This window comes from Sapajus apella, unplaced genomic scaffold (assembly GCF_009761245.1).
Source record: "Sapajus apella isolate SASKATOON/1434 unplaced genomic scaffold, GSC_monkey_1.0 scaffold2, whole genome shotgun sequence".
In the NCBI taxonomy this organism is placed as follows: Eukaryota; Metazoa; Chordata; class Mammalia; order Primates; family Cebidae; genus Sapajus; species Sapajus apella.
In genome coordinates this window covers 74,304,415-74,328,472 of record NW_022436942.1, presented here as the reverse complement: position 1 = coordinate 74,328,472, position 24,058 = coordinate 74,304,415, and the positions used below count along the sequence as shown (strand labels likewise).

Sequence of the window (24,058 nt, the reverse complement as noted above, 5' to 3'; positions counted from 1 at the left end):
AAGTGTGGGTAGGAAAGCGATAGCTCCCTGAGCACAAAGCATTGGGTATTAATAAACATGCTGTGTGCGGCATAGCAGGAAGCAGCTGTTTGGAGCTGAAGGTTTGTTTGGGAGAGAAGTAGAAAAGATGGGTTTTATTACAGAAAGAATTTTAAATGGAAAAGTGTGGACTTGGGAACACGTTTTCTACGTTGCTGTTGAGAAGAACAACAGCGGTACCTTAAATATGGACTTTTAGAACTAGAGGAGATTATAAAGATTATTATTGGTTCTGTGCTCTTTAGCGTGCCTGTTTCTACTCTGTTTTGTATTTTAGGTTTTGACCTTTTGCTCTTTTGATTGTCCAGAGACAGGGTGGTATAGTGAAACAAAAACAGTAAACCAAGTATCACAAAGCTTGGACTTTAGTACCAGCTTTTCTACTTTGCTCACTGTCATGACGTTGTATGGTTTACTTCACCTGTTGGAATTTCATTTCCTTGGCTGTATGGTGGACTTAGTATCACGTGCCTGCCTCAGGATTTCTGTGACAATTAAATATGATATTTTAAGAATATAAATAAATTATTCCTGAAAAAAAAACCCAGTTTGCTATGTAATAAAGCCCTTAAACAGGAATAAAAAAGCAGGTATGGAACTCGAGGTGTTTTGTCACCCACCCTCCCCCAGCGGTGTGTGTAGGAAGACTTTGCTTCTTTCTGTAAATCTGATGTCTAATCTCTTTAGGCTCAATCAGTTGATTATTTTCATTCAGCAAGTGTGATTGGTTTGCAGGGTATTTAGTCAAGTAGGGGAGAGAAAACATAAAGATACACAACTAAATAAAATGTTATGTATAAAATGTTTTATGAAATAATTATAGATATGCTATGGTAATTCAGCAATTATTGCTGCTTCAGGAAAATGAGAAGGCTTTAAGGAGGAGTTGATATTTAAAATGAGGGGGTTTGAAAGAAGTGTATGATGAAATGCTGAAATGAAGAGGTAGAGTATTTGTTTCAGGAGAAGGGAATAGAATGAATAAAAGCATGGAGAAAGAAAAGCATATGATGGGCTGGGCATGGTGGCTCACACCTATAGTCCCAGCACTTTTGAAGACTAACGCAAATGGATCATGAGGTCAGGAGTTCGAGATCAGCCTGACCAACGTGGAGAAACTCTGTCTCTACTAAAGATTAAAAAAAAACAGCTGGGCGTGGTGATTATACCTGCTTATAATCCTCGCTACTCAAGAGGCTGAGTCAGGAGAATCACTTGAACCCGGGAGATGGAGGTTGCAGTGAGCCAAGATTGCACCACTGCACTCCAGCCTGGGCAACAGAGTGAGACTGTCTCAAAAAAAAAAAAAAACAAAAAAAAACCATATTTTTGTAATAAGTGTGCCTGACCAGGAATAAACAGGAAATATAGATCAGTAAGGTAAAATGAGACCAGATTACTGAGGGCTTTGAGTAATATGCTAAGGAATTTTGGATTCTGCATGTTGTTATTAATGTCATGGTCAGCAGTCCTGTTGATTTTCATAAGGTATTACGTAATAGCAATTATAGTCTTACAAAGATCTTTTACAGTCTTGAATAATTTTGCGTTGGAAATTATACTTCAAGAATGAATTTGTTTCCTCTCTCTAATCTGGGTGACAGAGCAGGACTCTTTTAAAAAAAATGAACTTGTGTTGTAGTGATCAAGACTATTATTATTCATCCTCTAATTAGTATGTATTTTTACAAAGAAGAAATGTGTTTCCTTTGTTGGTTTCTTTTGGTTATCCAATAATATTGCTGTCTACTGACCACTCTGCAGGTGAGTAAAGATTTTATAGTCTTTCATACCTTGATTAAATCCTGATTTTTACCAGTTATGAATTTTTATCAAATTAGGCACTTCAAGAATAAAGATGTTTGTCTGTTAAAATTTCATGGTGTACATTTTGGATATAATTTATGTGGTTTGCTGTCTGCTGCTATATGAAACAAATATTTTAGTTACACTGGATTTTCTTAGAACTTCTGTGATACATTAACACAAGAGACATGTGAATATGTTTCTAAATGTAATCTTTTGAAATCCAGAAGATCCTTGTGAATATTCCACTGGATCATTGTGAAATATTCCACCACCATGCACAATACATTTCCAACTATTATAGGTCATAAATATTTGGTAATGATTGTCAAATAAGCGATACACTATATTGAAAGTTTAATAGGAATGACTTGTAGTTCTCTTGTAAAACTGAGAATGCCAGTTCAAGTGATAAATAATGGTTTTTAGATATGTGATTTAAACCAAAATAATGGCTTTTACTGATTTTATTTTATTTATTTAGTGGGGCGAATATTTGACATCAGAAAAGTAGTTCAAACCTGCAACTTGGATAGAGGTCTGGTATAATTGACATCTCCAGAAACGGTTCACATTCTAGGCTGGATAAATGATTTATTGTTACTTTGCTGGCATTTTGAGGATTTGTCACAGAAGTTTTTCTTAAGCTATGTTTCTTTGAAGTCTTAAGTTTTTTTATTCTTATTGTTTCCTGGAAAGCCTCATTTCAGTGACAGTTTTGATTCAAAGTGAGACATTGGCTAGTTGCCACTTAGCTAAACACATCCCTCTCTTCATTGTTGCACAAACCCCACATTTCCTGAAAGTAGAGTCTCCATTTATGTACTTTAAAAAACTTTATTTTGCATACTATATATGTTCTGTAAATGCTAGTTTACTTCTGCTTTCTTTATTTAATATTGCAATAAAATATGATTCACTGAATTTACTGCAGACTGATTGTAATTATCCTAAAAGTTTAAGGTTTTTTTTTTTTTTTTTTTTTTTGAGGACGGAGTTTCACTCTTGCTACCCAGGCTGGAGTGCAATGGCGCGATCTCGGCTCACTGCAACCTCCGCCTCCTGGGTTCAGGCAATTCTCCTGCCTCAACCTCCTGAGTAGCTGGGATTACAGGCATGCGCCACCATGCCCAGCTAATGTTTTTTGTATTTTTAGTAGAGACGGGGTTTCACCATGTTGACCAGGATGGTCTCGATCTCTTGACCTCGTGATCCACCTGCCTCGGCCTCCCAAAGTGCTGGGATTACAGGCTTGAGCCACCGCGCCCGGCCAAAGTTTAAGGTTTAACAAAAGATTGTGGCAAATTTACTGGAGGGGCTCTACATTTCTTAAGTAACCTTCTTCAGTGTGTTCTCTGTAGCTAATGAATAGTATATTCGTTGAAACCCCATTTTTGTTTAATCAGTTTGTTGGATTCACCACTAAAACAGTGGCACAGTAAGGTTAGATTGTAGGTGGTAATCCTTCTTAAATGAGGCTTAGGGGAGTTGGCATGGTGGTTTGTAAACTGTGTTTTGAGATTTGCCGGCTTCCAGTAAGTGTAATGTTACAAACCTCAGAATTTCATTGTAACCCAGTTATCTCAAAGACAGTCATTTATTTGTCAAGGAAGCCACTAAATATATACATACGTATTTCTTTATCTCATTTTACACACACACACACACACACACATCCCCACACCCACACATCCACACACACCATTTTTTCTACACAAGAATTTATGACTCACTTAGGGAAATAATCTGATTTTTTTCTCCCTTGCCTCTAAAAATGCAGTGCTACCTAATTTTATTGAGTTCTGTAAAATTTTAAAAATAAACCTATTGTGAGCTTATAGAAATATTTGTCTTCAAAAAATGATGTTTCACTTCAAAGAGGGTTTTGCTTGTGATGCAAAGTTGGTTTAAAGGTCTCAGTACAAAATACATGTTTGTTTATAGATGCTAAGAATTGTCAGCTTAGGATTTTATAAGGAGATATTCAGAAATTTGAAATTTGGTATTTTAAAATCAGATGTCATTCTTGGTAATACTAGTCATTTTACTTTGATATGTTTTGTAATACTATTTTCATACCTTTACTCAGTTTTACAGATTGATATTATAAATTTGCCTTTAAAGTATAACTGATAAGTCTGATATTTGAGTATCACTAAACTGAAGAAGTTGCTCATAGGTGATGTTTCAGTTGAAAACTGTATTATTTATTTGGCCACAGCATGATTTTTGTAAAACTCAAGTTTTGCCTCAGATATAATCTGCAGAGTACCTTTAACCACTGTGAATTTATTTCCCAATACTTTAGACCCAGGTGAGGAGTTGTTATAAACTGCTGTCAGGTCTGGAATCCTGTTGTTTTCAAATTTCTATCTGCTCCTCGTAAAATTTGGCTTTGGTACATTTAAATTAACTTTTCTCTAAACAGTTTTTGGTAATTTTCTTTTTCAAATTTGTAAACTCTAAGAAATACATACAAAAATACATTCATTCTTTCCTTTGATTAACATTCATTGCCTGTCTGCTATGTGGTTGCTAAAACAGTCTTTAACCTCAAGTAGCTTAAAATATCAAGAGGGGAGATAAACTGCATACCTTTGTGTAGTACATGAAGAGCAGCATGTTAGGGTGATCAAAGTGCTCTGAAAGTGCCCTACAGGAACTTCAGGTTGGGGAGGTGGGAGGGAAGATGTTGGGTGGGGGTGTCCTTGAATTGCGGCTAGGAGTTTGGGGTGGGGAGAATAAACATGTGATATATGTTAGAGTCCATTAGTTTCCAGATTGTGTTTTTTGGGTCTCCAAGCTTGTCACCTTTTCTAATTTTTCACTTGTTTTGTGTTGGGATTGATATAGTAGAAAGTGAGAAATTGACATGTCAGGGAGAGAGAGAGAGAGAGAGTAGAATTGCTAGAACAATGTTCTTAAGTGGGAAATGGGAAAAAGTACAGAAGTAGGGGATTGGCAAAACAGCAAAGATGCATCTTCTCTAGTATATGAGAAAAGCCGGAGCATGGAGTGCAGAGGCTGATAGGTGGTAGATGCGGAATGTGGAATTTCTCTTTCATTGGTTTCTGTCATTGAAAAAGGAAGGAAAGTCATGAGTTGAGAGCAAAGATAGGGAAAGAAGTACCAGAGGTTCGTGGAGAATGCCTAAGAAAATGGTTAGGCATGGAGGAGAGTGGCTGAGTGAAGGGCTTAGGGAAGTGTGTTTTGATTTCTGCACAATGGCAAGAACCCACTTGAGTTGTGGTTATTAATTAAAGTAAGACCTGAATGGGTTTGGGTTTTTTCTAACCATATTCAGCAGCACAGGTTCAGGCATAGATGCGTGAGCTGGATTTAAATGAGAGGAGGGACAAGAGAGGTGGGGGCATGTGCGCAGAAGTGATTATAATAACCGGCAATAGAATTTAAAGAGGGAGAAGGCGCGAGGCAGGTGGAGAATAGTTAAAGGTGGTTGGACCTGTGGAGTATAACAGACCTCACTATGGAAACAGCAGTTTGCGGTATAGTTTTAGGTCTCAACATTGGAAGTTGGATTATGTTGAAGCAAGCAATCAAAAGAAAATTTTGTTGTGAGATTCTTGTAATGCTCCAGTTTTAAACAAAATCGTATCATAATCTGAAAAAATATAACCTTAAGGTTTCTCCCATTTTTCACTTTAAAGAAATGATTGAGATGATAGTAAAGAGTGTTGTGTATTCCTGTTGTGTAACTTGCCACTACCAGATTCCAGTTGGCTGATATGCAAAGAAAGTTTAGGTTTAGCAGTGTCCTGTGTGTTGTTGAATAGAAGATTAAATGCCCGAATGGTAATAGTTTCTTTTTAAACTTTGGATTGACAACTTTTTTCTTTTTTTTTAAAGATGATTTGTAAATGGTATGTACAGGTTAAATTTTGAGGTGACTTGTTTTCTGTTTAAGAAATAACTCATTTTCAGGTTCCTCAGAAATTTATTTCACATATAAACAGTGTAATTATATAGTAATGAAGAACTGTTAAAACTGTGATTAGCCCTTTAGATATCTTAGAATGTATATCACTTTAAATAAAAATCTGTTGAAACCACTTAATCAAGATTCTGCATTTTTTTGTAGACAAGTAGATGGAGTAGTGAGCAGTTAGAATTGCGGTACCTGTGTCCTTTAGTAGTTGAGAGGGGGAGGGACCTGGTGTAGATCTGGAGGAACTTACTGTAGATAACAGCGTAAATACTTATCTCTGCCAGACTTTCTTCATGTTGGGACCGTAAGTTAAGTGTCCCTTACTTGAAACGCTTGGGACTAGAAGTGTTTGGGACTTTGGATTTTTTCAGGTTTTGGAATATTTGCATATACATAATGAGAGATATCTTGGGGATGGAACTCAAGTCTAAACATGAAATTTATGTTTCACGTATACCTTACTCATACAACCTGAAGTAAATTTTATGCAACATTTTAAATAATTGTATGCATGAAACAGTTTTGACCGCATTTTTACTGCAGCCTGTCACAAGAGGTCAAGTATAGACTTTTTTGCTTGTGACATCATGTTGGCATTGAAAAAGTTTTAGGTTTTGGAGCACTTTGGATTTCAGATTTTTGTATTAGGAATGCTTAGCCTGAATTGATAGTTAGGCTGGATGTTGTTTGTGTAGCTGTCTGCCCTGTGCATTGTAGGATGTTTAGCAGCATCTCTGGCTGCTGCCATTGGATGCCAGCAGTACCAAGACAGTGCCGTCCAACCACAGCCATTAAAGTGAAATAAATTAATTGTAACAATTTGAAATGCAGAAAGCCACAAAGTAAGTCATTTGGATTGTAGAGATAAATAAAGGAAATTCACATGTATGAGATATGACCAGCATCTTACTGGTGTTATTTATATGTCATTGGAATCTTTTACCATCCTTTCAGGTACTTACTTACACTCCTTTTAATAGACATGTTCACAGGCTCAGAATATAGCAGCTGTATTTGGGCAAACAACTACTAATTATCTAATGAGGCATTTTCCCATGGAGAATGGCCATATCCATCCACGTAGGATTGTATATAAGACTTTGCCCTTGTCTCTTTGGTTCTCCCCCCTTCTCTTTTTTTCTTTCTGCTCTTCTCTTGTAACCTTTAAAAAAAAGGTTATTTGCTGATCCTACTTGAATGTCCCCATTATCTGACACCCCTGTTTGACTTTGAAATGCCTTCCTAGAGTATTTGTTTTTTGGAGACAGAGTCTTGCCTCTGTCACCCAGGCTAGCGTGCAGTGGCATGGTCACAGCTCACTGCAGTCTCTGTTTCCCGGGCTTAAGTGCTCCTCCAGCCTCAGCCTCCCAAGTAGCTGGGACTACAGGTTTGCGCCACCATGCCTGACTAATTTTTTTATTTTTTTATTTTTAGTAGAGATAAGTTGTTACTATTTTGCCCAGGCTGGTCTTGAGCTTAAGTGATCCTTTTGCCTTGGCCTCCGAAAATTCTGAGGTTACAGATGTGAGCCACTGTGGGTGCGTTTCTCCTGTGGAGTGATTATACCTTTATAAAAAACTTCACATAGTGGGGACTCAGGAAATGTTTGTTGTTGTATATTGAAGTTATTTCAAATGGAATTTAATCATAACTCAAATCTTACGTGAGATAAATGTTAACACTTGGTGGGAAGGTTCTGGTGGTCTTGGGAATCAAGTATATAAAGTCTATGGAGTCTTAATACTCTTTTTATTATTTTCTGGCAGAGGCCATAGCTGACATCTTTCTATGTGAATATATTTATGTATTTTCTTTCTTTTTTTTCTATGCGAATATATTTATGTATTTTCTTTTTTTTTTTTTTTTTGGAGATAAGATCTCCCTCTGTTGCTCAGGCTGGAGTGCAGTGGCGTGATCATGGCTTACTGCAATCTTGAACTCCTGGGCTCAAATGATCCTCCTGCCTCAGCCTTCTAAGACTGCAGGCTTGCATCACTGCTCCTGCCTAATTTTTAGTTTTCTGAAGAGATGAGGTCCCACTGTGCTATGTTGCCCACGTTGGTCTCCAACTCCTGGGCTTAAGTGATCACTGTGGTGGCCTGCCAAAATGTTGGGATAACAGGCGTGAACCATTGTGCTTGGCTGTGTTTTCATACGTACAAGTGTTTACACTTGGATTTTATCTTATGTGATAGACTGACATTCACTTAGAAAACTCTAGAAGCTAAATTTGTAATCTGTTCAGATAGGTATTAGTAGCTAGTAACTATCCCATAGAGTTATCCCATAGGCGTCAATATTTTAACCAAAATCTGGATTGGAGAAACTTAGTCATGGTGGGACCTATCTATTAGCAAAATTGAATAGTTACATATGCTTTGACCTTAGGTTCCTTTAGCCAAACCGTTTTTGTTTTTCCCAGTTTAAAAAAAATGGTGGGGGAGGGGGCGGGCACTGTGGCTCATGCCTGTAATCTCAGCACTTTGGGAGACCCGAGGTGGGCTGATCACTTGAGGTCAGGAGTTCGAGATCAGGCTGACCAACATGGAGAAACCCTGTGTCTTCTAAAAATACAAAATTAGCCGAGCATGGTGGCCCATGCCTGTAATCCCACCTACTCAGAAGGTTAAGGCAGGAGAATGGCTTGAATCCGACAGGTGGAGGTTGTGGTGAGCTGAGATTGTGTCATTGCACTCCAGCCTGGGCAACAAGAGCGAAACTCCGTCTCAAAAAACAAAAAACAACAACAAAAAAATGAGTTTGTAAATATTGTATCTAGTTCTCTTTAGACGTAGCTCTAGCTTTAACATGATAAGGATAGTTTTAATCATTTAAATGAACCAATGTCTCTCTACCTATTACTCTTACAGGAGGTTTTACATCTTAGAATTATCATTTACCATTGGTCAATTAAAGTGAATTTCTTTTAATTTGTTCATCTTACCTATCTAAAAGAGGCCTTACATCTCATATTATGTGATGGCTTCTAATTTGAACCGTTGTGACTGGTACCTTCTCTGCTTAGTCACTAAGAAACCTTCATCTTTACGTTAACTTTTGCCTGAAAATTTGGGGTTAAGGTTTTGAGTTTTTACTTTTATTTTCTTTGATTAAAATGCAAATAGACACACAAGGTCTTGCTTTGTAACTCAGGCTGGAGTGCCGTGGCAAGATCATAACTCATTGCAGCCTTTGACTCCTGGATTCAAGCAATACTCCTGCCTCAGCCTTCCAAGTAGCTGGGACTACAGTGCCACCACCCTGGGCTAATTTTTAATTTTTTGTGGAGATTGAGGGGGTCTTGTTATGTTGCCCAAGCTGGTCTCAAATTCCTGGCCTCAAGCAGTCCTCTTGCCTTGGCCTCCCAAAGCTCACATTTAATATACATGTTTGCACTGGGTTATACTGCCTTTTTCATTCTTCTGTTTCCCCTTTATGGTGTAACATGAGAATATTTACCCAGCCAACCTTCTATATAGGTAGTCCTTTGTCCCCCTGATTCCTTGTAAATTAAGGCAACTTATGTGATAGTATAGTGTGAAAGTGAATTTTATTACTTTGGTGAGGTGCAAATGAAAACAAAATTGGTCCAATGGATGATATTTTGTCACTTGTTGCACAAAATTTTAGAAAATATTCGTCAGTTTTACTGCATCTCATATTTCTCTGTTTTGTTACCCAGCAAATGCCTGCTCTATAAGACAGTTGAGGAAAGGAATTATAGTATGTTAAACATCTTAGATTGAAATGCTTTTACCACTGTTTTAAGGAAAGAAGAAAACAAGTGTAATAGAACTATAAAGCGAAAATGTACAATTATTTTTCATTATAACACATTTTTATTATACTATATTTAAAGTGCTTGTTTTATTGATTTGTATTCTACCATCTTAAAATAAGACAGCCCTATGCCTTATTAAAATATATTAAAATACAATAAGTCATGTCTATGTCCTTTTGTCTCTGGATCACTGGGACATAATTTCTTGAGTTTGTCTCTGTAGTGGTTTTATTGATACATGCGATAGTTTCATTTGAAGAAAACCCACAGTGCCATACCTGGTCAAGTTATATTTAGCCATTGAAGTTTTTATTTTAAAGTCTCAATGTCATTTTTAAAACGTGAGAGTTTTTTATTGAAAATATTTTATTCTTGAACCTATACTTTATGTCTTTTTTTCCATGAGTGATAGTTTTTTTAGGTTGATAATATAGAATCACCAATTTGGCAGACTTCTTTTTTTTTCTTCCTGAGTTCTTGTGGTGTGCCATGCGCTTGTATCCAAAAATGAGCAAGGTATATTTTCTGATCTCAGCTATTTCATAGTATGTATTATCTTCTGTGATACTTCTTAGCTCCCGGACTGTGAGTGACAGTTTTTGTCTGTTGTAGAACACAGAATAGTACTTGTTTTTTGTCTTAAATGATTTGGAAGGGAGCATAATGCTACAATGTCGGAGTTTGTACTCCTTGCAAGACACTGTGGCAGGAAGCATGGGAACTACTGTGTATTGAAGACTTTAGTTGTATCAGACAGGTTATGAGGCTATTTTCGTATACATAGTCTCGGTTATTCTTCACAGTAATGCTCTGATATATGCAATTTTCTGAGTATGCTGAGATTCCAACAAATGACAGATTCAGAATCATGCACATGCAAAGTGAAAGCGTAAGGTCACTCATTTTTAAGTGGTGAAGCTAGGACTCCAGGACTTTTTGCCTTCAAAGCTTTCCACTATGTTGTGTTGCCTGGAGGTAGATACTTTTAGCATTCCTGCTGAAGTAAGTAATGTGGAATAGAAAGAGACTTAAATTACATAAAATGTACTTGTATTTTCTGTAACCATTTACAGAAAACAGGAAGTTTCTCATTTCTAGAGAGTGCAACTTGGAAGAGGTAGTCCTTTCAGATAGTCTGGGATGTATGGCCAAAAAAACCTCTGTGGCAGTGACATTGCAGGCTACCTGGAATAATGCAATGACAGTTTGATATGGCCTTTCTCAGTGTAGCTGGTTGGGGGGTGAATCATAAGCTAGTGTTCTTATCTGGTTGAATTTTTTAAATCTGGAAATGTGATTCTTTCGTTTTACAAAAGAACTCTTGGGTTCTTTTTTAAGCCATTAACTAAAAATAAGCAGTTATGTAGAATTTTAACTTATTTGAGTTGTTTGAACCAAAATGATGAACTGCAGTTCTGGGTCACTGGGTTCTACCTGTGGTTTTGTCTTATTCAACACTTGCTGATTAGAACCAATAACAACAGCAGTCTTAGACAATGAGAAAGAAGTCACACTTATGAAACCTTCATAAAGTTGATTTTAAAAAAATAAAGCTGAGAGGGACATCGAGTATTTATGGTAGACCCAAGTTTCCAAAAGATTATCATTAGTCTATGTATGTCAGAAGCTGGGCAAAATTTAAAAGGAATAGATGTGAAGCCCTGCATTGATGTTTTAAAAAATTAGATCGGCAGATATTGAAGGGAGAAATAGGGCTTGTCAGTACTGTGAGCGGAAAAGAGCTGGACATTTTGTATGTGACTAAAAAAGCTAACATGATACCGAGTCTGTCTTATAGAAGGATTGTGCCCAGATCAGGATAATTAATAGTTTCAGTTCTCTTTATCTTCATCAGAGATATCTGGAGTGGTGTGCTCATTTTAGAAAGCTTTGTTTTAAGGAGGACTTAAAAAACTGGAGCCATTATAAGAGGGAGGTGGTTGGGATGCGGCTAAATCAGAGGGTTCTGTAAATGAGGAACAAATCAGAAATTAACCTAGAGAGCAAAGAAAGTGTTGGATTTTTGGAGACCTATAAAATAGTTTCCACTGTAGGCAGAAACTTATTTTGTGTTATTCCATAAGAAGAAGATGTAAGTTATAGGCAAATTATTTAACTCTGTTTAAAGATTATTAACTGTCTCCTTAAATCCATTGTCTCCCCAGGTAGGGAGCCCCTGTCTTTGCAGCTGAAAGAAATCTCTGTGATCAAAAAGCCATGTGGCTGCTCCAGGCATGGCTTTCCAGTGAGCTGATTTCTGTTTGCTTGATACACCCCCTTGACAAACATTAGGCCAGCAGTTTTCAAAGTATGGTCTGCAACCACCAAGGGGATGGGGTTGCGGGGTGGGTCTTTTAGATTCTTTCATGAGATCCCACAAGTCAAAAAAACTTTTCATATAATATGAAGATATTATTTGCCTTTTCTTACTTGGTTGACATTTGTACTGATGAAGCAAAAGTAATTTGGGATAAAACTGCTGGTGGTGCCTTATAGCACGAACCAAGGCAGTAATACCAAACAATACTGGTAGTTATATTCTTCAGGAAACAAAACCTTAGATGTTCCTTAAGAATGTCTTTGATGAAAGAGTAAAAATTGGCCAGGTGTGGTGGCTCATGCCTATAATCCTAGCACTCTGGGAGGCAGAGGTGGGTGGATCAGTTGAGGTCAGGAGTTCGAGAAGACCTTCCTGGCTAACATGGTGAAACTCCATCTATAATAAAAATACAAAATTAGCCAGGGATGGTGGCGGGCACGTGTAACTCCAGCTGCTCAGGAGGCTGAGACACAAGAATTGCTTGAACCTGGGAGGCGGAGGTTGCAGTGAGTTGAGATTGCACCACTGTACCCTAGCCTGGGTGACAAGACTGAGACTTTCTCAAAAAAAGAATAAATAAAAAAGAAAATATTTGACCCTTAATACATGTCTGTTAAATATTCTGTGAGAGAAAATGGTACGTATACATGAAGTACTTCCCTTGTATCAAGGGAACACTTTCACGAGATTATTTGAGGTTTGGGTTGACCAGCTACTTTTCAACGTAGAGCATCATTTATTTGTACGTGAGAGAATGACTAATAAACTATGATTAATCAGATTTAGGGATTTGGTAGGTATTTTCTCCAAAATGAACAGGAGGTTTGTCAAGGAAAACTGACAGTATTTGTTGCTTATATAAAATTTGTGATTTCATATAAAAATGAGAGTTTTGGAAAACTTGTATTGGCCACTGTGGGCTGATACCTTCTCAATACTTAAAGATTTTTCTGCTGAGATTATTGGTGGTATTAATAATTGTGATTTTTTGATAGTGTTTGGTAAAATGTGTCAACATATAGAAGCTGTGTATAACTCAGTGAACCAGTATTTTCCAAATGACTGATGCTTGATAATCAAAGTGTATGATACACTGTTGGGTTTTAATGTAACAGAATATGAAAAGTTCATTGATATGATTTTTTGTTTCTTTATTTATGAGGTGTGGTCTCACTGTGCTACCCAGGCAGGAGTGCAGTGCGCGATCATAGCTCACTGAAGCTTCGGACTCCTGGGCTGAAGCAGTTCTTCTACCTTAGCCTCCCAAGTAGCTGGGAGCACAGATGTGTGCCACATGCCCTGCTAATTTTTTTTTAAAAAGATTTTTGTAGAGGTGGAGTCATCTTATGTTGCCCAGGCTAGTCTTGAACTTCTAGCCTTAAGTGACTCTCCTGTCTTGGCTTCCCAAAGCACTGGAATTACAAGCATATGGGCCAACACATCTGGCTTGATAGGAGCCTTAGGTTCTGTACTTCAACTAACATTTTAGCAAAGACCATTTATTTAGTTTTGGTATAGTGTTAGAGAAGGATATCTGCAGTTTACTGAAAAGGTTATTAATGTGCACCTCCCTTCTCCAACTATATACTTGTGTGATGCCAGATTTTCTTTGTATACTTCAACCAAAACAATATATTGTAATATATTGGATACAGAAGTAGATACGACAATATGATTGTCTTCTGCTAAGGCAGATATAAAAGAGATTTGTGAAAATGAAAATCAGTGTACCTCTTCTCACTAAATTTATATATTATATTTAGTTATATTTCCAAAAATGGTTTATTTGATGATTACAGAAGTTTATTTAACAAAAAAAAATAATATGAAAATTTACATGACCTGAATTTTGCCTCATGGTAAAACAGATCACTTGGAGAGGGAACATGGATTTTTCTGCTGAGCAGCCACTATTTATTCTCATTCTTAGGCTTCTAACATGATGATACTGTTTGCCTGTGTTACCACCATTCCGATACTGTTGTGTTGTCTACTAGTTGCCATCTCCACGCATGCATCACAAAATTCCTAAATGGACCAAATCCTTACAGTATTCTTTGGGCATGTCTGCCATCGTTTAGTCTCAGTAACTTCCTGTCTGTAATTTTTTTTGACTTGAGAGGGTGAGCTTTGCTCATAGTGTCTACTGCGTGGGCTCAGAGCTGTCTTGAAACAGAATTTGTGGCCTCCTTCACACTTCTGCAGTAGACCTGGTGCTTTGCTTTCCTGAAAATGTTATTTATGTTGCTGTGTAATGGGCTTATTACTGTGTTTAAATGAATTAATAAGTAGATATTAAATTTATTAGTTTTATTAGTTTTAATCTCCATTATAACAAATATTGGTAAGTAAACCCATGTGAACAAAACCTTTTTGGAGTCTTCTATAATTTTGAAGAGTTATAAAGGGATCCTAAACCAAAGAGTTTGAGAACACTTCTTTAGGCTAGAATCTCTAACTTCATAGTTTGCCCTGGTTTGATTCAGCTCTGGGGACCTGAACCAGTTATCATACACAGAAAGAAGCTGATCTGTATCCACAATGCTTGGTAATTGACAGTGATGTGGTTATATTTTTTCATTGATTAGAATACTCATTACTTTCTAATACTTCTTTTTTATGCTGTCTTGGTACCAGAGAAACTTAAGCTAGAAGTCAAAAAGTTGCTTGGTGAACATAGGATCAGAGGAATCAGCTATGTCTCTGGAAGCCTTTACTCAGGTTGTAAGAAGGCCTGTGAATGTGTCTCTGCTTTGCAGTAGGAAATGTCTGTAATATCTGTCTCTCTATCATCTAGAGTCTTTTATGTTCACCAGTTAATAGCTTCTCATCACCAAGGTTTGTAACTTTTTTTGGGTCAGAAAAATGTTTATTAAGCACAAGACACTATTCGTGGAGTTAAATAAAAGGCATGTTACTTCTATTTAATACTCTTATTTGTTTGTTCTCATTAGTTAAGTCTTTGTAACATACAGTGTTTATTTATAAATAAAAATTTCTTCTTTTTGAACCTTGAAAGGTACAGTTACATGAGTCTTTGTTTTATACTTTGGATTAGATTGGTTCAGTAGGCGATGATGTTAGGATTGGCACATGGCTTAGCTGATCTATGAAAATAACGTGTTTAGGAAAACTGCATGTGGCAAATCACTATAAAGTGTTAAAATGATTTTTATGTGTGTCTTTTTAAAGCTAGCATTTTATCTTGAATATTTCAAATGTGGTGAAAAGTGCTATCTACAAAATGTCATTCCTTTGAATAAACATCATTAAATAAACTTGTTTGTCGATTCATATAGATTTGTATTAAATATAGTCCATCAATTCTAGGCACAAAAGGCAGTGTTATAGCTATTAGCATGATCAATACATGTCAAAAGGAAATGTTAGCAATTAAGCAATAATGAAAAAGTCAAGAAAATAAAAATCTAGGCGAAGAAAGACTGCATTGGACTGTCTACATGGCAGTAACAGTCTTTCTCAGGGTAGCTAAGCTTAAATGGCTACCATTTGAGAAGTATAGTTAGGTCTCTCCATAGCACTTGTGTTCTAATGGAGTATGGTACACAGATTATGATGAATTGATTTTTTTGACACCTCAAAATGATCTCCATAAATACTTATAAGCGATGGCCCTTACTGAAAGAACAAGATATTTTAAAAATATAAATATTGTGGGGAAACATTAAGCCTCCAAATCTGTAAGTCAACATAACCCTATAAAGAGGAAAAATGAATGTTATGCAGCATCTACTGGCCTGTCCATTGTTACATTTTTAAAAATAAAGCATTGTACACTTAATAGGCTGGCATCAGATCTTTTGTGCCCTCATATTTTTTGATCAAACAGTTGTTTAAACTGCTTGTATTTGAGAGATCCTTTTCAGTTGTAAACATAATATTAATCTTGCCAACAATTCCATACTCTAGTATCTTTTTATTGTAACAATAAAATATATTCTTCTCTATAAAACATTTATGCTCTTTGAAAGAGTTTCTTTTCTGGCTGAGATTTCTTTTTAATCCATTTTTCTATCTCTTTATCTTAACAAACCAATCTTTTGTCTCTTTAAAGTACAGTCTGGCTTTTAAAGATTTAGGTTTTGAACACCCAATTTTGTGATATAAATTCATGGGGTCATGTATGGTGAATTTTATCTTCATGCTTGAAGTCAAAGGATGAAAAATTTGATCCCTAAAGAGTTCTTTTCACAAATTTTTAATCTCAATAAAATAAAGAATGGTAGGACTATGACTGAAAAATGTGATACTGAGTTTTTCCATTGAATAATACCTTTTAATTTTTTAAATCCCTCACTTTACTCATGCATTTGACAAATATTTATTAAGTGCTCTTTTTGTGCCAGCCCCTGTAGTAAGCACTGGGGAGTAAAAACAAACTTGGTCTGTGCAGTCTTTGGATTTAGGTTATTGGCAGGGTTGCGGAGGTGGGGGGAGGCACTAATAAATAAAACTGCAACGAAGACAAGTACAGTTATGAGCAGTATGGTGCTGTATAGATAATATGGGGATTTGATTGAATGAGAGGCCAGGAAAGTTGTTTATTTATTTATTTATTTATTTGAGACAGAGTCTCACTCTGTTGCCCAGGCTGGAATGCAACATTGCGATCTTGGCTTACTGCCTCCCAGGCTCTGATTCTCATGCCTTAGCCTTTCGAGTAGCTGGGACTACATGGGCTATGCCTGGCTAATTTTTGTATTTTTAATAGATGGGTATATTAGTCAGGATTCTCTTAGAGGAACAGAAATAGTAGGTTACATATCCTATTATTTATATATAAAGGGGAGTTTATTAAGTGTTAACTTACACAATCACAAGGTCCCACAATAGGCTGTCTGAAAGCTGAGGCGCATAGAGAGTCAGTCTTTGAGTCCCAAAACTGAAGAACTTGGAGTCAGATGTTCAAGGGCAGGAAGCATCAGCACTGGAGAAAGGTGTAGGCTGTGAGGGTAGACCCGTCTCTCCTTTTCATGTCTTTCTGCCTGCTTTATGTTTGCTGGAAGTTGATTAGATTGTGCCCACCAGATTAAGGGTGGATCTGCCTTCCCCAGCCCACTGACTTAAATGTTAATCTTGGACACATGCAGGATTGATATTTTGTATTCCTCAATCCAATCAAGTTGACACTCAGTATTAGCCATCACAGTGGGGTTTTGCTGTGTTGCCTGGGCTGGTCTCCACCTCCTGGGCTCAAGTCATCCTCCTGCCTGGGCCTCCCAAGGTGTTGGGATTACAGGCACTAACCATTGCACTTGACCTGAAAAGTGGTTTATCTGAGAAAGTGGCATTTGAACTGAGATCTGGAAGTAGAATATACTTGAAGTAGAGGAAGAGAGGAGGAACAATATTTTATGGCTGAAAGGACAGCAATCATTGGTGTCAGGAGGCATACTATATTCCAGGAATGAAAGACAGTGTAGTTCCAGTGGAGGGAATACCTGAGAGCATGGGATCAGATGAGGCCCACTGAGGGTAGACAGGGATAGACTAGGCATAGTCTAGTCACAAAAGGGCTTTCAGTCCTTGATAAGGATTTGAGTCTTTAATCTTAAAAAAATAAGGAGAATCCATGTTACATATTTTAAGCAGGAATTGAAGGTGGGAGCCTAAGGAAGGTGAATGGTTGGGGAATGAGACAGGAATGGCGAAACTGTTAGTCTGCAATGTGCAAGGTAGCAGAAGTGCATGCCAAAAGTGGACATAGGCATTCTAGTCAGAAAGCTTGTCTAGTAGTCAAAAAAATAAAAAAGGTTGGTGTCTTGTTTATTGCCTTAAGCCCTTTCTCAGTCGTATACAGACTCTCAGTGGGGCCCATATCTTTTCTTGGAGACAGATTCTATCGTGTTGTTGTGTCAGGAGTTTGAATGTCAGTTCTTCCAAAGTTTTGCAGCATGCAGCACTAGTGCTGAAGATGGCTGTACTTCTTTGGATGATTAACATTGACTCAGAATCCAAAAGCAGGTACATGAAGGCTGTAATATTCTTAACCATGTATTGCAGATATGCTTTCGGAAGACTGATTCAAAAAACTTGCATGAGTACAAGGTGATCTTTAATTGGTTTATACTCAGCTGTACTTTTTGCTCACTATTGCTGCGGTAGTGAAAACTTCTGACATGAACAAATGACCGAAAGTAAATATAACCTGAAATATTTATTAGTATAGAGTGGTTCTTGAATTGTATATTAGCTACAGCCTGTGTTTCAGGCTAAAATTAATTCTATACCTAGGCTTTAAAGTCTGTTTCTTGGTGCTTTCTTTGTAGCTAGCAATACTTTTCAAAGACAATGTGACATCAGTTAGCAGTTACATCACCAATCTGTGATGTTGCATGTGTTATTGTCAGTGGTAAATCTGTGGGCCTGTGTGTAATTGTACTGAAGCTATAGTGGAAAACTAGTGCCCTCTTCCTTGGCAACTGTGACCAAGTGTGGGAGATAATGCCTGAAGCCTTTAACTGAATAGCCATCTGTTTAAAGTGGCTGTTTTTAAATGTAGCAACTCATGTCACATCAGTCAGAAAAGGCTCCTGCAGCTGCAGCAGCCTCTGTTTCTGTTAAATAAACAAAATGTGTTTCTCTTTTGTATTTTATTATTATGTTCCTAAGTCTCTTTTTTTGTTGTTGGCTTTTTTCTTTCATATTTACAGGGTTTTGGTTGAGGAAGTTGAATTGTTGATAGGTGGGGTCATGAATGAATGAGTTGAGATTATTTAAGTACATTTTTACATCTGTCTCTGAAATAACAAAAGTGAAGCTTTGTGGTAAGAAACTATTCAGTTTTTTAATTTGATACACACTTTCATCTGTCTTGGTGCATAGTGCTGATGGGAAAAGAATGAACTGGATATGATCAAATGCTGTGCTCGAAGAGCAGCAAGCACTGAACCTAGTCATAGCTCATGAACTTGTGAATGGACCTGTTTCTTTTTAAGTGTGTAAAAATACTCTGATGAATTTTACATAGGTCACTTCTTACTATTGAACTTAAAATATTTCTCTTTTTCTCCTAAGAAGAACATTTTCAGTTTTACTTCAAATTTCAAGGTTAATTTGAGGACATGTGATAACATTACAAAATTTAAATGCCTTTGGGCCTGAAAGATTATGCTTTTATCCTCAATATGAAATCCATGGATGGAGTTTATATAAATAGCCATGTAAGCTTATCAATCCTTAACACTCTTGTATTAATTCACACTCACATGGATATTTCCATATCCACATTTACTCTTGTGTCAAAAGACAAAATTAAAATTTAGTTATGTATATAATTGACTTTTATTCTCAATTCGTGAATTGGGGCAGCCTTCATTCTACAAAATAGAATCAGAGCTTCCACTGGGCAATGGCAGACCATTGGGTTTTTTCAGGTGGGAATGAGGAAACAGAACAATGAGGAAAAGAAGCTGATTAGTTAACAACAGATTACTTCAGTTTACTTTTTTTGTAAGGGTTAAAGCACAAGAGACGTTTTTATTCTGACTCAGGTAGGCTAGAACCTCTTGTTTTTAGGAAAAACTGGTCTGTTTTGGGATCTGTTTGCTTTCTTACAGTTGCAGTTTGATTACATGGCATTTAGCATGAGTGACTCCATTTTGTTTTAACACTTGAAAGGTTATTCTCATATGGGGTATTCACATGGACATAGCCAGTGTTTCTTTTTTCCCCCCATTACCTGAGAACTTGTTAGAAAGAGATTCCATTTCTTTTTTCTTTAAAAAAAAAAAAAAAGATGTAGTGAGTAAAGGGGATAGAGAACATACGGATAAATAGTGAAGAAGCTTGATGAGGGGAGTGGTTAGGTTAGAAACATGAGTGAATTTACTCAGGTTAAAACGTCATTTTATATTCAAGCCATATATATTTGGTTTGTTAGCATAAATGTAATTTTTTCTGGGAAGTCTTTCCTGACCTCCAGGTTGAGTAAGTGGCTTCTCCTAGGTGTTTTAGTGGCACCCGTTGCTTAATCCACAGTAACTTTTGCTTGTTTGCATTATAAGTGGTCGGATCTGTCTCCTACAGCTTGTGGGCTCATTTTGAGGGGAAGAGACTTTGTTCGATTCATCTTTAAACCTCAAGATCTAGCACCTCGTAAATACTCAGTAAATATTTATTAAATGTAATTGCTTTATCTGGTTTCTGATTGATATTTTTGGGAGCAGCAGTGTTGGGGGAGGCCTTCATTTTAATTTAATCAAAGTGAAAAGAATTTGGGGTTAGTAATGGAGGGTGCTTGGGAAGTGTATATGTGTTTCCAAACTCTATTTAGATTTTCAAACTGTGCTCCCCTGAGGACTTAGCCACTTCCAGAACTGTTTTAGGAGCTGCTGTGGGAGAGCAAGTTCATTGTAGGTTTACTGATGTGATTTGAATGTGTCCCCCAAAGTTCATGTGTTAGAAACTTAATCCCTGATGGAACAGTGTTGGGAGTTGGGGCCTATTAGGTGATTAGGTCATGAGGGGCCTGCCCCTATGAATGGATTACTGTCTTTATTTGGGAGTGGGTTGGTTATAAAGGGGTGTTCGCCATCTCTTGCTCTCCTGCCATGGGATGATGTAATATGAATTCCCTTATCAAATGCAGGCCCCACAACCTTGTGCTTCACAGCCAGAACTATAAGAAATATGTTTCTTTTCTTCATAAATTATCCAATCTCAGATACTCTGTTTTAACAGCATAAAATAAATTAAGACATATACTTTTGCCCATTTTTTTTTTTTTTTTTGGAGGCTTTGCTATAGCCAGAATTCTGTTTAGAAAGTTTGCAGGCTAGGCATGGTGGCTCATGCCTTTAATCTCAGTTCTTTGGGAGGCTGAGGCAGGAGGATTGCTTGAACCTAAGGGTTAGAGACCAATCGAGGCAACATAGTGAGCCCCTGTCTCTCAAAAAAAAAAAAAAAAAAAAAGAAAGAAAGTTGGGTGTGGTTGTGTGTGCCTGGAGTTGCAGTACTCAGGATGTTGAGGTAGGAGACTGTCCCACGAGTTTGAGGCTGCAGGAAGCTCTGATCATGCCATTACACTCCGGCATGGTGACAGGGCGGGACACTGTCTTAAAAAAAAGTTCGGATCCAGTCCAGTCTCTTTCTACAAATCAGAGCCAAGGCCCAAAGGAGCTAAGTGACTTGTCCAGTTTTCAGAGTAGACGCAGATCCAGGTTTCCTGCTACGTCATGGTTCTTCTGGGGTGACTATTACAGTGTTCTCCAGAGAGTTGGCCACTATCGTGATGCATCGTGCCTCACATGAATGGTCTTGTTTGGACTAAGTTTGTTTCATTCAGTAGTGTTGAAATGTATGTTGCGAAAAAAACATAGCAGTTTAAAGACCTTATTGCTTAAAAATTAGTCACTATTTTTAAACCATCAGTTAATTGAATTAATAGTTATTTGGGACTTTAAATTCCTTTGTGAAAAAATTTAAATATCTATTTCATCGTAATGGAATTTAACCTGATGTTACATTGATGATGTGAATTGTAGCAGAATTATTGGAAAACTCAGCTGTAAACATGGCATAAATTATTTCTTATTTTTATATTAGAAAATATAGTTTATATTATTTTGTTCCTGTGCAAATAGGGAAGTAATCTTCATGGAGAAGAAATCATAGGGTCTATGTAACAGATTCCATATGTTCAGAAGCATGTAGTGAGTCCTTACATGGGACAAAGAGATGAAATTTTAATGAAATGTACAGTAATCATCAGGACCACATTAGTTAGCTCTTTATTATTTTGTGCTGCTGCTTTGAAATAAAGAGCAGGATGTGACACATTTATAATCCCTTTCTCTTGAGAATCAGTTAGTGTAAAGTTGAAGATTTAGTTTAAAAAACAAGAGAAGCAGTTACGGAATTAAATATGTAGATATGACTGATATCTGTAAATAACTTTATTCACAAACACAGTAACACCTTTTTCCTTCCATACATTTAAATAAATCCTTTTATATCTTTTTAATATTAAATCATTGTCACAAATGTTATCTTACAAAACAAGAAGTCAATAATGATACTTGAGTGCTTTTTTCTGAAAAAAAATCTCTAAAATTCAATTAAAATATAAGTTGAAAGTATATAGGAATGTGAACTGTAAGAGTGATAAAAAGTGAATTACGGGAGATTTTTCTTTTAATTACTTGCTCACCTCTCTAAGTCTAATTATGTATAAAAATAATGAGAGGAAATTGTATTCTGGTGTTATTTAGACTTTAGTAGATACAAAATAGAGTTCAAATCCATCTGCTTCTTTTTCTGTCCACTTGGTTAAAATGTATTCTGGCATTCTCTGGGCAGACAGCCAGTTCCAAAATAACCACTTCTATTGAAGCAGTTTTTGTGATGTCTACATAAACTCTGAGATTGCGACCTTCATTTGTTGGACGTAATAATCCCAGAGACTTTACTTTGATCCTGTAGTATTCAGTGGCACGAAATAGAGAATTCATTTATTTTAAGAGGCTTTAAATAAATAGAATACTGTTGATCTTTAACTCTTAATGTTGTCTTTGTTTTAAAACTTAGAAAAACTCAAAGAAAATGCTTTCCTAGAAAGTAGTTGTGGTGAATTTTTTGTTTGTTGAAGTTGTTGTTGAAGGAAGGTAGGATTGAATGTATTTTTCAGTTTCCCTAGAGAAATAAGATGTTGAGAACTGTTGGTTGATTGTTGACATGAGCCATTTCTTAGTAAATTTCTGGGTTTGTTACAGATTAGAAAAAATATCTAAATACAGTTGAACTGCTCACTAGCCATGTGATGTTAGTTGAGCTTTCTTTGCCTTACTATCATCTGTAGAATGGGGCATATTAATAGCACCTGCTTTGTAAGGTTATAGAAATTAAGTGAGATAATATATTTAAAGTGACTGACATAGTAAATTCCACTATTTTAAAATTATCAACATCATCAAAAATACTAGTCACATGAGCATTCATTTTGATTCCTTGTCGCCTCTTTTCCTTGTTTTATCCCTAGTTTTTGTCTTTGACTTTGTTGGTAGATTTATTTGCAGATACTAAATCTTTTATGAATATAGTCTTTCTGGAGCACATCATATACTCTTATTTTTCTCTTCCTCTCAGATTCTTAGAGTTAAAACCACATATTGTTTAAATATCACCAAATCAGACTTACCTCTGCCCTTTGCTTCTACATACACATATACTCCACTACTGTCACCAGCAGCAAATAGGACCTGCTGAGATTGACTCTGAATTTAAATAGTTGGTTTTCTGAAATAGGGTATTTTCTTTGAATACTAATTCTGAAGAACCGATCTTCAGCCAGAATTCTAATAATTAGTTCATTACTGATAATGTAGAGTTCTAATGCTCCAGTTGTTCCATCTCCTGCTCCCTTCACCTTCCCCTTCATTTCCAGTTGAAGTCATCCTAGGTTTTGAGACAAACTCTTGCCTTGGCTTACAGTATACAGAATAGGAGATGACTGCAGTCTGTTTCCCATTTTTTTTTTTCCCTTGAATTTCTGCTTTGACCGCAGGTTTCCTGCTTGGGTTCTGGATCCTTGCAGCTTGCATTCCTAGACTCTTCATCTACTGCTTATCTTTCAACATCCAATTTAATTGTTTTGTTTTTACTCCAGACTGCCTTCTATTCACAAAATACTGGTGAGCTGTGACAGTATTCTTATCCTGCCACATCTCACTTCCATCTTACATATAATGCCTCTTTGCTCCTACTGTTCTGGTACAAGGGACTTGTCTCACATTGACTTTATGCTTGGGCACTAAGGGCTCAGTGTTGGTAGTATATCTTTCAAAACACACTGGGATTTTCACCCTTTTCTCCAGAAGTACAGTTTGATGTTTGAAGAGAGTAAAAGTTTGTCTTGTGGGAACCACAACAGCACCATAATAATGTAATGTTTGCGTTAAGACTAGGCATTGTGGGGGAAAAATGGTGTGTATTCACCTTTGTGAGAAACAGCTTTACCATTCAACTGGTAATTTGTGTGCTTACTGTAAAACGGGTGGGAAATAGGATGGCTAGTGCTCTTGCCCTCAAGGAGTTCAGTTATGTTGAGAAGAGGAGAATTAGACAAAGCAGTTGCCAAAGAAAAGAGTAGTATACTCCTTATAGACTTGTGTATGGCATAAAGCATAGATCTTTTAGGAGCCTAGGA

At 36.8% G+C, this 24,058-nt stretch overlaps 1 protein-coding gene and 1 long non-coding RNA gene across 4 annotated transcripts in view; both read left to right on the top strand.

The window, feature by feature from the left end:
• Positions 1 to 24,058, top strand: part of MED13L (mediator complex subunit 13L) — a 309,612-nt gene that overhangs the window by 89,765 nt on the left and 195,789 nt on the right. The window lies entirely within an intron of this gene.
• LOC116556591 lies at positions 1,127 to 6,956 on the top strand. Its single transcript, XR_004271080.1, has 2 exons — positions 1,127 to 2,808; positions 3,128 to 6,956. It is a non-coding gene; the product is annotated as an uncharacterized LOC116556591 (long non-coding RNA).